General features: G+C 45.0%; 1 pseudogene; it reads right to left on the bottom strand.

Moving 5' to 3' along the window:
• LOC133032105 (uncharacterized) overlaps positions 1 to 13,145 on the bottom strand; it is a 34,451-nt pseudogene extending 21,306 nt beyond the window's left edge.
• Positions 13,146 to 14,823: the final 1,678 nt, after the last annotated feature.

Raw genomic sequence — 14,823 nt, 5'->3', positions numbered from 1 at the left:
ATCTGCTGACAAGTGAGGCATCTCGATACGAATTCTACCAAATTCTTCTTCATACCGCTCCACCAGAAGTACGGTTTCAAATCTTGGTACATCTTAGTGGTGCCGGGATGTAGAGAATATGGGGTAGAATGAGCCTCCTCAAAGATCTCATTCCTGAGTTCCACACTGTTCGGAACACAAACCCTGGCTTTATACAAAAGCATCCCACTGTCAGACACTGAAAAGTCCTTGGCTTGACCAGCCAATACCTCATCACGGACCTTTACTAACTCTGGATCTGTCATCTGAGCGACTTTTATTCTTTCTAACAGATCAGATTGCAGCGTTAAGTTGTGTAGCTGACCTACCACAAACTCAATGCTGGATCTAACCATATCATCTGCTAGCTGAGGTGAGATCTGAACCATACTAGCTATTTGCCCGGGACCCTTTCTGCTTAGGGCATCGGCCACTACATTGGCTTTTCCGGGATGATAGAGGATCTCACAATCGTAATCCTTCACTAATTCCAACCAACGCCTTTGTCTCATGTTCAAATCTTTCTGAGTAAAGAAATACTTGAGACTTTTATGGTCGGTATAGATCTCACACTTCTCTCCATAAAGGTAATGCCGCCAAATCTTCAATGCAAAAACCACTGCGGCCAATTCTAAATCATGAGTCGGGTATCGCTGTTCATAATCCTTTAACTGATGGGAGGCATAAGCAATAACCCGGTCGGCTTGCATCAACACACACCCCAAACCCTGTTTGGATGCGTCACAGTAAACCACGAACTTCTCTTTATCCGAGGGCAAAGCTAGCACTGGAGCAGTAATCAACCTCTGCTTTAGCTCTTGAAAGCTAGCTTCGCACTTGACTGACCAAATAAATCTCTGATTCTTCTTTGTAAGCTCGGTTAGGGGCATTGAAATTTTGGAGAACCCTTCCACGAACCTACGGTAATACCCAGCTAAGCCCAAGAAGCTTCTGATCTCTGTCACTGTCTTCGGTCTCGGCCAATCCCTGACAGATTCAATCTTCCCGGGATCCACCTTGATCCCGTCTTTGCTCACAATGTGCCCCAGGAAGGACACCTGAGATAGCCAGAAATCACATTTCTTGAACTTGGCATAAAGCTTATGTTCTCGAAGCCGTTGCAGTACCATCTGAAGATGTAACTCATGCTCCTCTTCTGATTGAGAGTACACAAGGATGTCGTCGATAAACACAATCACACAGATATCGAGGAAATCCTTGAATACTCTATTCATCAGGTCCATGAATCTTTGCAGGAGCATTGGTTAGTCCGAATGACATAACCAGAAACTCGTAATGACCATACCTAGTGCGAAAAGCCGTCTTCGGAATGTCCTCCTCTCGGATTCTCAACTGATGATAACCCGAACGGAGATCAATCTTAGAAAAGACCGTCTTCCCCTGAAGCTGATCGAACAAGTCATCGATCCTAGGTAATGGATATTTATTCTTCACCGTCAGCTTGTTCAGTTCCCTGTAGTCGATGCACATCCTCATAGATCCATCCTTCTTCTTGACGAACAAAACCGGGGCTCCCCAGGGTGACACACTGGGCCAAATGAACCCTATGTCAAGCAACCCTTGGAGCTGAATCTTTAATTCCTTAAGTTCAGCTGGAGCCATTCTGTACGGGGCTTTGGAAACCGGTTCCACCCCTGGTGCCAAGTCAATCACGAAATCAATCTCCCGCTGAGGTGGTAACCCTGGAAGATCTTCGGGAAAAATATCCAAAAATTCCCGAACCACTCTGATGTCCTCTGGCCGAATGGTATCTGGCCGAGTGGTGTCCACCACCACGGCCAGAAACCCTAAGCAACCGACGTGCAACAATTCTCTCGCTGACATAGCCGAGATCACCGGGATCCGAGATCCCTGAACTGAACCCACAAACACAAACGGTTCTTCACTTTCCGGTTGGAAGACCACCATCTTCCTTTTACAGTCAATGCTCGCTGAATATTTAGATAGGAAATCCATTCCTAAAATAATATCGAATTCGACTAAACTCATCTCTATCAGATCAGCGCTTAACTCTCTACCATCTATCCTGATCGGCATAGACCTAATCCACCTATTGGAGATAACCAATTCTCCGCCGTGTAACGTGGTTCCAAACCCTGATTCATATCTATCATAGGGTCTACCCAATTTACTAAAGACTCTGGCCGCCACATAAGAATGTGTAGCCCCAGAATCAAACAGCACTGAATATAGCGAGTTGTTAATAAAAAGCTGACCTGTGACAACTGATGGGCTGGCATCTGCATCAGCCTGCGTGATAGCGAACACCCTGGCTGGAGTGGGTATCGCTGGAGCTCGCGGTGCCTCTGGTCGGAGCTGGGGACAGTCCCTCTTGAAGTGTCCGGGCATGCCACAATGAAAGCATCCCTGACCTTTGCACTCGCCCCGATGGTGCCTCTTGCAGCTAGGGCACTCGGGATAGGAGAATCGGGTCTCAGTACCACCGGGACGACTCCCTCTGCTCTGGTTCCCCCGGAACCTCTTGTTCTGACTCGAGCCACCGGAAGCAGTGGGTGCTCTCTTCCTCTGATCAATGGCCGAACAACTACTCCCCTTGCTAAAGCCTGATGCAGGAGGGGTAAGAGCTCCGCCACTCACCGGAGTACTGGCTTATTCTGACATACACCCCACTGCGCCCTCAGCTCGCAGTGCCTTCTCCACCATCTGAGCATAGGTGGTGTTGTCGTCTGTGGTAATCATCAGATCATGCCTGATCTTGGGATTCAACCCGTCCAGGTACTTCTCCTTCTTGCTGAAGTCGGTCAGCACAATTCCCGAGGCTAACCTCGCCAACCGATCAAACTGAGTAGTATACTCAGTGACGCTCATGTTCTCACGCTGGGTCAGGTGACCGAACTCTTTCCTCTTGGCGCTTCTGACCGCCTCGTTGTAATACTTTGCGTTGAAGAGTTCCTGGAACCTTTCCCAGGTCATGGTGGTGACGTCATGGATCTGAGACACCATGTCCCACCAGACCAACGCGTCCTCCTGGAACTAAAACGTGGCGCACACCACTCTGTCGTTACCGGTGACACCCATGAAATTCAGAATCTTGGTGATCACCGTCAGCCATTGCTCGGCTTTCATCACGTCCGGACCTCCCAGGAAAACCGGAGGTGCTTGCTTCCGGAACCGCTCATACAGAGGTTCCAATCTATGGGTCGCCACCACTATTTCGGCCTGGGCAGCAAGGGCAGGTGCCACTGGAACTATGGGCACTAGAACTGCAGGAGCACCCTGCTGTCTCAACCTCTGAATCTCGAGGTCTTGTTCTTCGATCCGGGCTTGCATCTCCGCAAACCGCAACTCCCAATTCGGGGCTCCCTGATCAGCTGGGGGAGCCTGGGCAGCCTGTGGCGGGTTCTCATCACCCCGGCCACGAGCCCTGCCTCGGGGACCTCTACCTCGGCCCCTAGCAGGTGGGGGAAACTGAGCTCCCTGTCCTTGATTCGACCCTACGGAGTTGCCCTGACTCCTGGTAGTCCGCCTGGCGTCCATCTGATTAGAACCGCCTGCGAAACCAAGAGTTGGCATATCAGGTCGTATTCAAGGAGAGCTTACTAATGCCGCTTAATTTGGAAATTAAAAACGAAACATGCGCCTATTCTACTATCAGGCTACTAACATGCTTCCTAACAGGCTTTTCTTTTTTTTCATAACTGAATAAAATAAACTACTAAAGCAATAAAGGCTTACTGAACCGTGAACCGAGCTAACTGCTGATGATGATTGTACATGTCGTGACGATCTTCGGAAGACAACCTGGCGGCTCTGATACCAAATTGTAACACCCTAACTAGCATAGGCGTATTACGTGATTTTCAAACATACTGTGCAGCTCGTTGCTAGTCAACGAGGTTTATGGAAAAACGTGATTAATTAAAATTTTGCTTTTTAATTAAACTTATAAAACAATATTACAAAAGACTCGGGATCCCGATTATAAAATTATTTACAAAAAGTTTTAACTGTTTAACTGTTACATAAAATAAGGGTCGTCTAACGACCAGTTACAAAAAAATCAGCCTTGCTGTCCCGAGGATCGTACGCTCCAGGCCTAACCGCCCCGACATGTACAATCTCATAAGCTCGCTCACGGTCCATCAGCTATAGCCTTGCCTTTACCTACACATAAACGTAAACTGTGAGTCGACAGACTCAGTAAGAAAAGCATAATAATACTCATACATAATTCTAACTGCCGTGTCCAACACGATACTGAGTCCCGCTACTGCCATGTCCAACATGGTACTGAGCCACTACTGCCATGTCCAACATGGTACTGAGTTTTTAACGTTCATAGGGACGGTACTATTGACAGGTATCCTCCTGATCGGTCGAACCGGTCATACTCATTTCGGTCATACTCCGGCTGTACGGACGGGATAGGTCAATAGCACGGAACCACCAACCAAATGTCGGCTGATCGGTCGAGCCGGTCATACTCATTCTTGGTCATACTCCAGCCTGTACCGACGTGACAGGGTTGGATGGTTCGAAGCCTATATACATAACTAATGTAATCTAACAGGCTTCCTACATGCACGCTAAACATGTAATCTACATATGCATACTGTTATACTAATCTTACCTAGATTCCGAATTCAGGTGTGCCGGTCAACCTGACTGGAACTGAAGCTGAGCGGCGGATTACTGGCTCCTAAACCATAAAAATCACAACGCTATAAGTGACACGCTAAATCACTTCCCGGGGACTTAAACTAGGAACTAAAAGTTTCCCTATCGATAAAAGGCATGGCAATACCCCTAAAAACATAAAAACGAGAAAAAACACGGGTTCTGAAAATTCCCCAACCGGCAGACCGGTTGCCCAACCGGAATTCCGGTTCTGGGAATTTTCGAAGCCCATCCGGAATTCCGGATGCACAACCGGAATTCCGGTTCCTCGCAGGCAGCAACATCAAATTTTCATAACTCGACCAATTCAACCCCAAATTGATCCAAACTTTCCAGACCTGTTCTATACCTTCCCTAGAACATTTCTAAGGCCTCAAAACAACCCAGAAAACACAGAAACAAAAATCACCATTGGAGCTCAAGCTTTGAGTTCTAAACTCAAACTTGAGCAAATCCACCTAACAAGCAATCAAACCAACTTAATTCTACATAATCAAGCTCAGAATAACCTCTGGAAACTCAAGCAAACATCCTCAACATCACAGCAACAAAATATAACCTTTTCTCTCAAAAATCACATATTTTTACATAGAAAACCTAAAGCTTTGCATAACCTATCTAACATGCTTCAACACAGCTCATTTTAACTTCAATTAACATGCTTTAAACCACATAAATTAACACAAAATAACAGCAGCAACAGCAACTAAAAATCATGCAAGAATCATCATATTTTCATCAAAATTTCAACCAAATTCAAGAGAAAACAAAAGAAGCTAACCTAGCTTGAAGAATGCTTAGCTTTGGATGAGAATCCACTAGAAAATCAAAGCAAATCCACCCCTTTGCACCCACATGCACAGCCGAAAATAGAGAGTTTTTTCTAATTTTTTTTCTAAGTGTTTGTAAAAGAATGGAGGAAACACAAAATGCCACTTATCCCATTTTATTTCAGCCATCAAATAAACACTTAAACATTTATTTTTCAATTAAATCAAGTCGCTAAAAGACAAAAGTCATTGGGGCAAAAAGACCATTTTGCCCCTCCACACTAAAATAACATAAATCATACTAAAGGGGTATTTTTGGGAAATTCTAAATTCCCGGCCATTCCCGACATTCCCAATGTCTAAAACCCGTCCCAAACTAATAACATGCTAAGTTGTGATTTCTACTGAGCCAAACACCAAGTTCCAAAATACCGGACACCGGAAATGCAAAATATGAAAACTACTGAATAACATAACCATGCATTTCTGAATTCCATAAATAACAGCATAATAAATTATTTAAATAGTTATAAATAATTTCATAATTAATCACAATTAACTGATAATTTCCAAATTAACTAAGCGGGCTTTACAACTATCCCCCCCTTAAAAGGATTTCGTACCCGAAATCTAACCTGAATAACTCTAGATATTGAGCTCTCATATCTGACTCTAGCTCCCAGGTGGCTTCTTCCACCTTACTGTTTCTCCAGAGAACCTTGACCAATGCTATGGTCTTATTCCGAAGGACTTTATCCTTTCTATCCAGGATCTGCACTGGCTGTTCCTCATAAGTCATATCTGGCTGAAGCTGAAGACTCTCATAACTGAGTATATGAGAGGGGTCTGAAACGTATTTTCTCAACATCGAGACGTGGAATACGTTGTGAACTGCTGATAAGACTGGAGGCAATGCTAACCGATATGCCTCTTGACCTATCTTCTCGAGAATCTCGAAAGGTCCTGTAAATCTAGGGCATAACTTGCCTCTTTTCCCGAAACGTTTAATCCCCTTCATCGGAGATACTCGTAAAAACACATGTTCCCCTACTTGGAACTCAACATCTCTGCGTTTCGGATCTGCGTAACTCTTTCATGCCTTTCTGTGAGGCAAGCATTCTAGCTTTTATCTTCTCTATCGCCTCATTGGTTTGCTGAACTGACTCAGGACCTAGGTATTTCCTTTCCCCTGTCTCATCCCAGTGGATAGGGGATCTACATTTCCTACCGTACAACAGTTCATAGGGAGCCATCCCTATCGTACTCTGATAATTGTTGTTGTAAGAAAATTCTATCAACGGTAGATACTTATTCCATGAGCCTACAAAGTCCATAACACAGGCTCTCAACATATCCTCCAATATCTGAATTGTCCTTTCGGACTGACCATCTGTCTGAGGATGGAATGCTGTACTGAATTTCAGCTTTGTACCCATTGCCCGTTGCAAACTTTGCCAAAATTTGGAGGTGAACTTCGGATCCCCGTCCAAAACTATAGACTTCGGTACCCCGTGAAGTCTTACTATCTCTCTGACGTACAGTTCTGCCAACTGATCCACTGAAAATGTTGTTCTAACCGGCAGAAAATGAGCAGATTTCGTAAATCGATCCACCACTACCCAGATGGAATCACATAAACCCGTGGTCCTAGGTAACCCGACCACAAAATCCATCGTAATATCCTCCCATTTCCATTCTGGTAGGGTTAGAGGCTGCAACGACCCTGCTGGTCTCTAATGTTCAGCCTTAATCTGCTGACAAGTGAGGCATCTCGATACGAATTCTACCAAATTCTTCTTCATACCGCTCCACCAGAAGTACGGTTTCAAATCTTGGTACATCTTAGTGGTGCCGGGATGTAGAGAATATGGGGTAGAATGAGCCTCCTCAAAGATCTCATTCCTGAGTTCCACACTGTTCGGAACACAAACCCTGGCTTTATACAAAAGCATCCCACTGTCAGACACTGAAAAGTCCTTGGCTTGACCAGCCAATACCTCATCACGGACCTTTACTAACTCTGGATCTGTCATCTGAGCGACTTTTATTCTTTCTAACAGATCAGATTGCAGCGTTAAGTTGTGTAGCTGACCTACCACAAACTCAATGCTGGATCTAACCATATCATCTGCTAGCTGAGGTGAGATCTGAACCATACTAGCTATTTGCCCGGGACCCTTTCTGCTCAGGGCATCGGCCACTACATTGGCTTTTCCGGGATGATAGAGGATCTCACAATCGTAATCCTTCACTAATTCCAACCAACGCCTTTGTCTCATGTTCAAATCTTTCTGAGTAAAGAAATACTTGAGACTTTTATGGTCGGTATAGATCTCACACTTCTCTCCATAAAGGTAATGCCGCCAAATCTTCAATGCAAAAACCACTGCGGCCAATTCTAAATCATGAGTCGGGTATCGCTGTTCATAATCCTTTAACTGATGGGAGGCATAAGCAATAACCCGGTCGGCTTGCATCAACACACACCCCAAACCCTGTTTGGATGCGTCACAGTAAACCACGAACTTCTCTTTATCCGAGGGCAAAGCTAGCACTGGAGCAGTAATCAACCTCTGCTTTAGCTCTTGAAAGCTAGCTTCGCACTTGACTGACCAAATAAATCTCTGATTCTTCTTTGTAAGCTCGGTTAGGGGCATTGAAATTTTGGAGAACCCTTCCACGAACCTACGGTAATACCCAGCTAAGCCCAAGAAGCTTCTGATCTCTGTCACTGTCTTCGGTCTCGGCCAATCCCTGACAGATTCAATCTTCCCGGGATCCACCTTGATCCCGTCTTTGCTCACAATGTGCCCCAGGAAGGACACCTGAGATAGCCAGAAATCACATTTCTTGAACTTGGCATAAAGCTTATGTTCTCGAAGCCGTTGCAGTACCATCTGAAGATGTAACTCATGCTCCTCTTCTGATTGAGAGTACACAAGGATGTCGTCGATAAACACAATCACACAGATATCGAGGAAATCCTTGAATACTCTATTCATCAGGTCCATGAATGCTGCAGGAGCATTGGTTAGTCCGAATGACATAACCAGAAACTCGTAATGACCATACCTAGTGCGGAAAGCCGTCTTCGGAATGTCCTCCTCTCGGATTCTCAACTGATGATAACCCGAACGGAGATCAATCTTAGAAAAGACCGTCTTCCCCTGAAGCTGATCGAACAAGTCATCGATCCTAGGTAATGGATATTTATTCTTCACCGTCAGCTTGTTCAGTTCCCTGTAGTCGATGCACATCCTCATAGATCCATCCTTCTTCTTGACGAACAAAACCGGGGCTCCCCAGGGTGACACACTGGGCCAAATGAACCCTATGTCAAGCAACCCTTGGAGCTGAATCTTTAATTCCTTAAGTTCAGCTGGAGCCATTCTGTACGGGGCTTTGGAAACCGGTTCCACCCCTGGTGCCAAGTCAATCACGAAATCAATCTCCCGCTGAGGTGGTAACCCTGGAAGATCTTCGGGAAAAATATCCAAAAATTCCCGAACCACTCTGATGTCCTCTGGCCGAATGGTATCTGGCCGAGTGGTGTCCACCACCACGGCCAGAAACCCTAAGCAACCGCCGTGCAACAATTCTCTCGCTGACATAGCCGAGATCACCGGGATCCGAGATCCCTGAACTGAACCCACAAACACAAACGGTTCTTCACTTTCCGGTTGGAAGACCACCATCTTCCTTTTACAGTCAATGCTCGCCGAATATTTAGATAGGAAATCCATTCCTAAAATAATATCGAATTCGACTAAACTCATCTCTATCAGATCAGCGCTTAACTCTCTACCATCTATCCTGATCGGCATAGACCTAATCCACCTATTGGAGATAACCAATTCTCCGCCAGGTAACAGGGTTCCAAACCCTGATTCATATCTATCATAGGGTCTACCCAATTTACTAAAGACTCTGGCCGCCACATAAGAATGTGTAGCCCCAGAATCAAACGACGAATATAGCGAGTTGTTAATAAAAAGCCGACTGTGACAGGCGATGGGCCGGCATCTACATCGGCTGCGTGATAGCGAACACCACAGGCCGGAGTGGGTATCGCTGGAGCTCGCGGTGCCTCTGGTCGGAGCTGGGGACAGTCCCTCTTGAAGTGTCCGGGCATGCCACAATGAAAGCATCCCTGACCTTTGCACTCGCCCCGATGGTGCCTCTTGCAGCTAGGGCACTCGGGATAGGAGAATCGGGTCTCAGTACCACCGGGACGACTCCCTCTGCTCTGGTTCCCCCGGAACCTCTTGTTCTGACTCGAGCCACCGGAAGCAGTGGGTGCTCTCTTCCTCTGATCAATGGCCGAACCACTACTCCCCTTGCTAAAGCCTGATGCAGGAGGGGTAGGAGCTCCGCCACTCACCGGAGTACTGGCTGATTCTGACATACACCCCACTGCGCCCTCAGCTCGCAGTGCCTTCTCCACCATCTGAGCATAGGTGGTGCTGTCGTCTGTGGTAATCATCAGATCATGCCTGATCTTGGGATTCAACCCGTCCAGGTACTTCTCCTTCTTGCTGAAGTCGGTCGGCACAATTCCCGAGGCTAACCTCGCCAACCGATCAAACTGAGTAGTATACTCAGTGACGCTCATGTTCTCACGCTGGGTCAGGTGACCGAACTCTTTCCTCTTGGCGCTTCTGACCGCCTCGTTGTAATACTTTGCGTTGAAGAGTTCCTGGAACCTTTCCCAGGTCATGGTGGTGACGTCATGGATCTGAGACACCATGTCCCACCAGACCAACGCGTCCTCCTGGAACTAAAACGTGGCGCACACCACTCTGTCGTTACCGGTGACACCCATGAAATTCAGAATCTTGGTGATCACCGTCAGCCATTGCTCTGCTTTCATCACTTCCGGACCTCCCAGGAAAACCGGAGGTGCTTGCTTCCGGAACCGCTCATACAGAGGTTCCAATCTATGGGCCGCCACCACTATTTCGGCACAGGCGGCGAGGGCGGGTGCCACCGGAACTATGGGCCTTTGGGCTGCAGGAGCACCCTGCTGTCTCAACCTCTGAATCTCGAGGTCTTGTTCTTCGATCCGGGCTTGCATCTCCGCAAACCGCAACTCCCAATTCGGGGCTCCCCGATCGAGTGGGGGAGCCTGGGCAGCCTGTGGCGGGTTCTCATCACCCCGGCCACGAGCCCTGGCTCGGGGACCTCTACCTCGGCCCCTAGCAGGTGGGGGAAACTGAGCTCCCTGTCCTTGATTCGACCCTACGGAGTTTCCCTGACTCCTGGTAGTCCGCCTGGCGTCCATCTGATTAGAACCGCCTGCGAAACCAAGAGTTGGCATATCAGGTCGTATTCAAGGAGAGCTTACTAATGCCGCTTAATTTGGAAATTAAAAACGAAACATGCGCCTATTCTACTATCAGGCTACTAACATGCTTCCTAACAGGCTTTTCTTTTTTCATAACTGAATAAAATAAACTACTAAAGCAATAAAGGCTTACTGAACCGTGAACCGAGCTAACTGCTGATGATGATTGTACATGTCGTGACGATCTTCGGAAGACAACCTGGCGGCTCTGATACCAAATTGTAACACCCTAACTAGCATAGGCGTATTACGTGATTTTCAAACATACTGTGCAGCTCGTTGCTAGTCAACGAGGTTTATGGAAAAACGTGATTAATTAAAATTTTGCTTTTTAATTAAACTTATAAAACAATATTACAAAAGACTCGGGATCCCGATTATAAAATTATTTACAAAAAGTTTTAACTGTTTAACTGTTACATAAAATAAGGGTCGTCTAACGACCAGTTACAAAAAAATCAGCCTTGCTGTCCCGAGGATCGTACGTTCCAGGCCTAACCGCCCCGACATGTACAATCTCATAAGCTCGCTCACGGTCCATCAGCTATAGCCTTGCCTTTACCTACACATAAACGTAAACTGTGAGTCGACAGACTCAGTAAGAAAAGCATAATAATACTCATACATAATTCTAACTGCCGTGTCCAACACGATACTGAGTCCCGCTACTGCCATGTCCAACATGGTACTGAGCCACTACTGCCATGTCCAACATGGTACTGAGTTTTTAACGTTCATAGGGACGGTACTATTGACAGGTATCCTCCTGATCGGTCGAACCGGTCATACTCCGGCTGCTGGTCATACTCCAGCCTGTACCGACGGGATAGGTCAATAGCACGGAACCACCAACCAAATGTCAGCCTGATCGGTCGAACCGGTCATACTCCGCCGCCGGTCATACTCACTCGTACCGACGTGACAGGGTTGGATGGTTCGAAGCCTATATACATAACTAATGTAATCTAACAGGCTTCCTACATGCACGCTAAACATGTAATCTACATATGCATATTGTTATACTAATCTTACCTGGATTCCGAATTCAGGTGTGCCGGTCAACCGACCGGAACCGAAGCCGACGGCGGATTGCGGCTCCTAAACCATAAAAATCACAACGCTATAAGTGACACGCTAAATCACTTCCCGGGGACTTAAACTAGGAACTAAAAGTTTCCCTATCGATAAAAAGCATGGCAATACCCCTAAAAACATAAAAACGAGAAAAAACACGGGTTCTGAAAATTCCCCAACCGGCAGACCGGTTGCCCAACCGGAATTCCGGTTCTGGGAATTTTCGAAGCCCATCCGGAATTCCGGATGCACAACCGGAATTCCGGTTCCTCGCAGGCAGCAACATCAAATTTTCATAACTCGACCAATTCAACCCCAAATTGATCCAAACTTTCCAGACCTGCTCTATACCTTCCCTAGAACATTTCTAAGGCCTCAAAACAACCCAGAAAACACAGAAACAAAAATCACCATTGGAGCTCAAGCTTTGAGTTCTAAACTCAAACTTGAGCAAATCCACCTAACAAGCAATCAAACCAACTTAATTCTACATAATCAAGCTCAGAATAACCTCTGGAAACTCAAGCAAACATCCTCAACATCAAAGCAACAAAATATAACCTTTTCTCTCAAAAATCACATATTTTTACATAGAAAACTTAAAGCTTTGCATAACCTATCTAACATGCTTCATCAAAATTTCAACCAAATTCAAGAGAAAACAAAAGAAGCTAACCTAGCTTGAAGAATGCTTAGCTTTGGATGAGAATCCACTAGAAAATCAAAGCAAATCCACCCCTTTGCACCCACATGCACAGCCGAAAATAGAGAGTTTTTTCTAATTTTTTTTCTAAGTGTTTGTAAAAGAATGGAGGAAACACAAAATGCCACTTATCCCATTTTATTTCAGCCATCAAATAAACACTTAAACATTTATTTTTCAATTAAATCAAGTCACTAAAAGACAAAAGTCATTGGGGCAAAAAGACCATTTTGCCCCTCCACACTAAAATCACATAAATCATACTAAAGGGGTATTTTTGGGAAATTCTAAATTCCCGGCCATTCCCGACATTCCCAATGTCTAAAACCCGTCCCAAACTAATAACATGCTAAGTTGTGATTTCTACTGAGCCAAACGCCAAGTTCCAAAATACCGGACACCGGAAATGCAAAATATGAAAACTACTGAATAACATAACCATGCATTTCTGAATTCCATAAATAACAGCATAATAAATTATTTAAATGGCTATAAATAATTTCATAATTAATCACAATTAACTGATAATTTCCGAATTAACTAATCGGGCTTTACAATAACCTTCTGGTTGCTCCATATAGATGGTTTCTTCAAGTACCCCATTAAGGAAGGCAGTCTTGACATCCATTTGCCAGATTTCATAATCGAAAGCGGCAGCTATGGAGAGAAGAATTCGGATGGATTTGAGCATGGCAACAGGACTAAAAGTTTCCTCATAGTCCACGCCTTCTCTTTGGGTATAACCCTTGGCTACAAGTCTAGCTTTAAAAGTTTCGACTTCGCCTCCAGCTCCTCTTTTCTTCTTGTAAACCCACTTGCATCCTATCGGATGATAGTCGTCAGGTGCGTCTACATATACCCAGACTTTGTTCTTTTTCATGGAATCCATTTCTGAATCCATGCCGGCTGACCATCGTTTCCATTGCGGACTAGCCATTGCCTGTTTATAGGTTAATGGATCGTCATCAATACCGTCACCTACGACCATATTGATTTCACCATCCAAGCCATAACGAGCAAGTTTTGTTGAAACCCTCCCACTACGACGAGGTACGGTTGTCTTCTGAACAGAAACTTTAGTAGTAGATTTCTCAATTTGTTCAACTGAGGGAGTGGGATCGTCTTCTTCACGAGTGGAAGAGGACGGAACATTGGAAGGACTTATATCTGATAGCAATTCCTCTAGAACAACTTTACTTTTCGGTTTGTAGTCTTTAATATAGTTCTCTTCAAGGAAAGTAGCATTTGTAGAAACAAACATTTTATTATCCTTGTGACTATAAAATAGTCCACCCCTAGTCTCTTTAGAATTTCCGACAAACATGCATACTTCGGTACGTGATTCAAGTTTGCCTTCTTTCTTTCTTAAGACATGAGCAGGGCACCCCCAAATTCTGTAATGGCGTAAACTAGGTGTTCGACCATTCCAAAGTTCGACGGGTGTCTTAGGAACTACTTTAGATGGAACAACATTTAGAATGTCATTTGCCATCTGTATAGCATATCCCCAGAAGGACGTAGACAGAGTTGAATAACTCAGCATAGACCTAACCATTTCCAAAAGAGTGCGATTTCTTCTTTCTGCAACTCCATTTTGTTGTGGAGTTCTTTGGGGCGATGTATTGGGATTCAATTCCAAGTTCAATTAAATGATCTTTGAACTGCATATCCATATATTCTCCACCCCTATCAGTTCGCAAGATCTTTAATGATTTACCTAATTGGTTTGGGCCAAAGCATGAAACTCCTGAAACTTTTCAAACGTTTCAGATTTCTTTTGCATTAGGTAAAGAAAACTATATCTAGAGAAATCGTCAATGAAAGTGACAAAATACTCATAACCACCTCGGGCTTTGACATTCAAAGGTCCGCAGACATCGGAATGCACTAACCCTAGAGGGATTTTGGCAAGCTCTCCCTTTGCAGAGAAAGAACGTTTAGTCATTTTTCCTTCTAGGCAGGACTCGCATGCGGCGGTTCACCTAAGACGACATTTTTCAATGGACCGTCTTTGGTGAGCCTATTGAGTCTATCAAAGCCTATATGACCTAAACGTAAATGCCATAGATAAGTTTGATCATCATTATCAATCTCTTTTCTTTTTAGGTTTCTAGGTCTAGCTACACTGAAAAGTTCACTATTTAGTGAGATTTGAGTACTCGGTCTTAAAACATAAAGCCCTTGTTCCATTATAGCAACACATATTTGAAATCCATTACGAGAAACTGAACAATTTGTACTCGAAAAATTCAATA

The sequence above is a fragment of the Cannabis sativa genome, chromosome X (assembly GCF_029168945.1).
Source record: "Cannabis sativa cultivar Pink pepper isolate KNU-18-1 chromosome X, ASM2916894v1, whole genome shotgun sequence".
Taxonomy (NCBI): Eukaryota; Viridiplantae; Streptophyta; class Magnoliopsida; order Rosales; family Cannabaceae; genus Cannabis; species Cannabis sativa.
The sequence above is the reverse complement of the archived record's forward strand: the minus strand, read 5'-3'. Positions and strand labels throughout refer to the sequence as shown.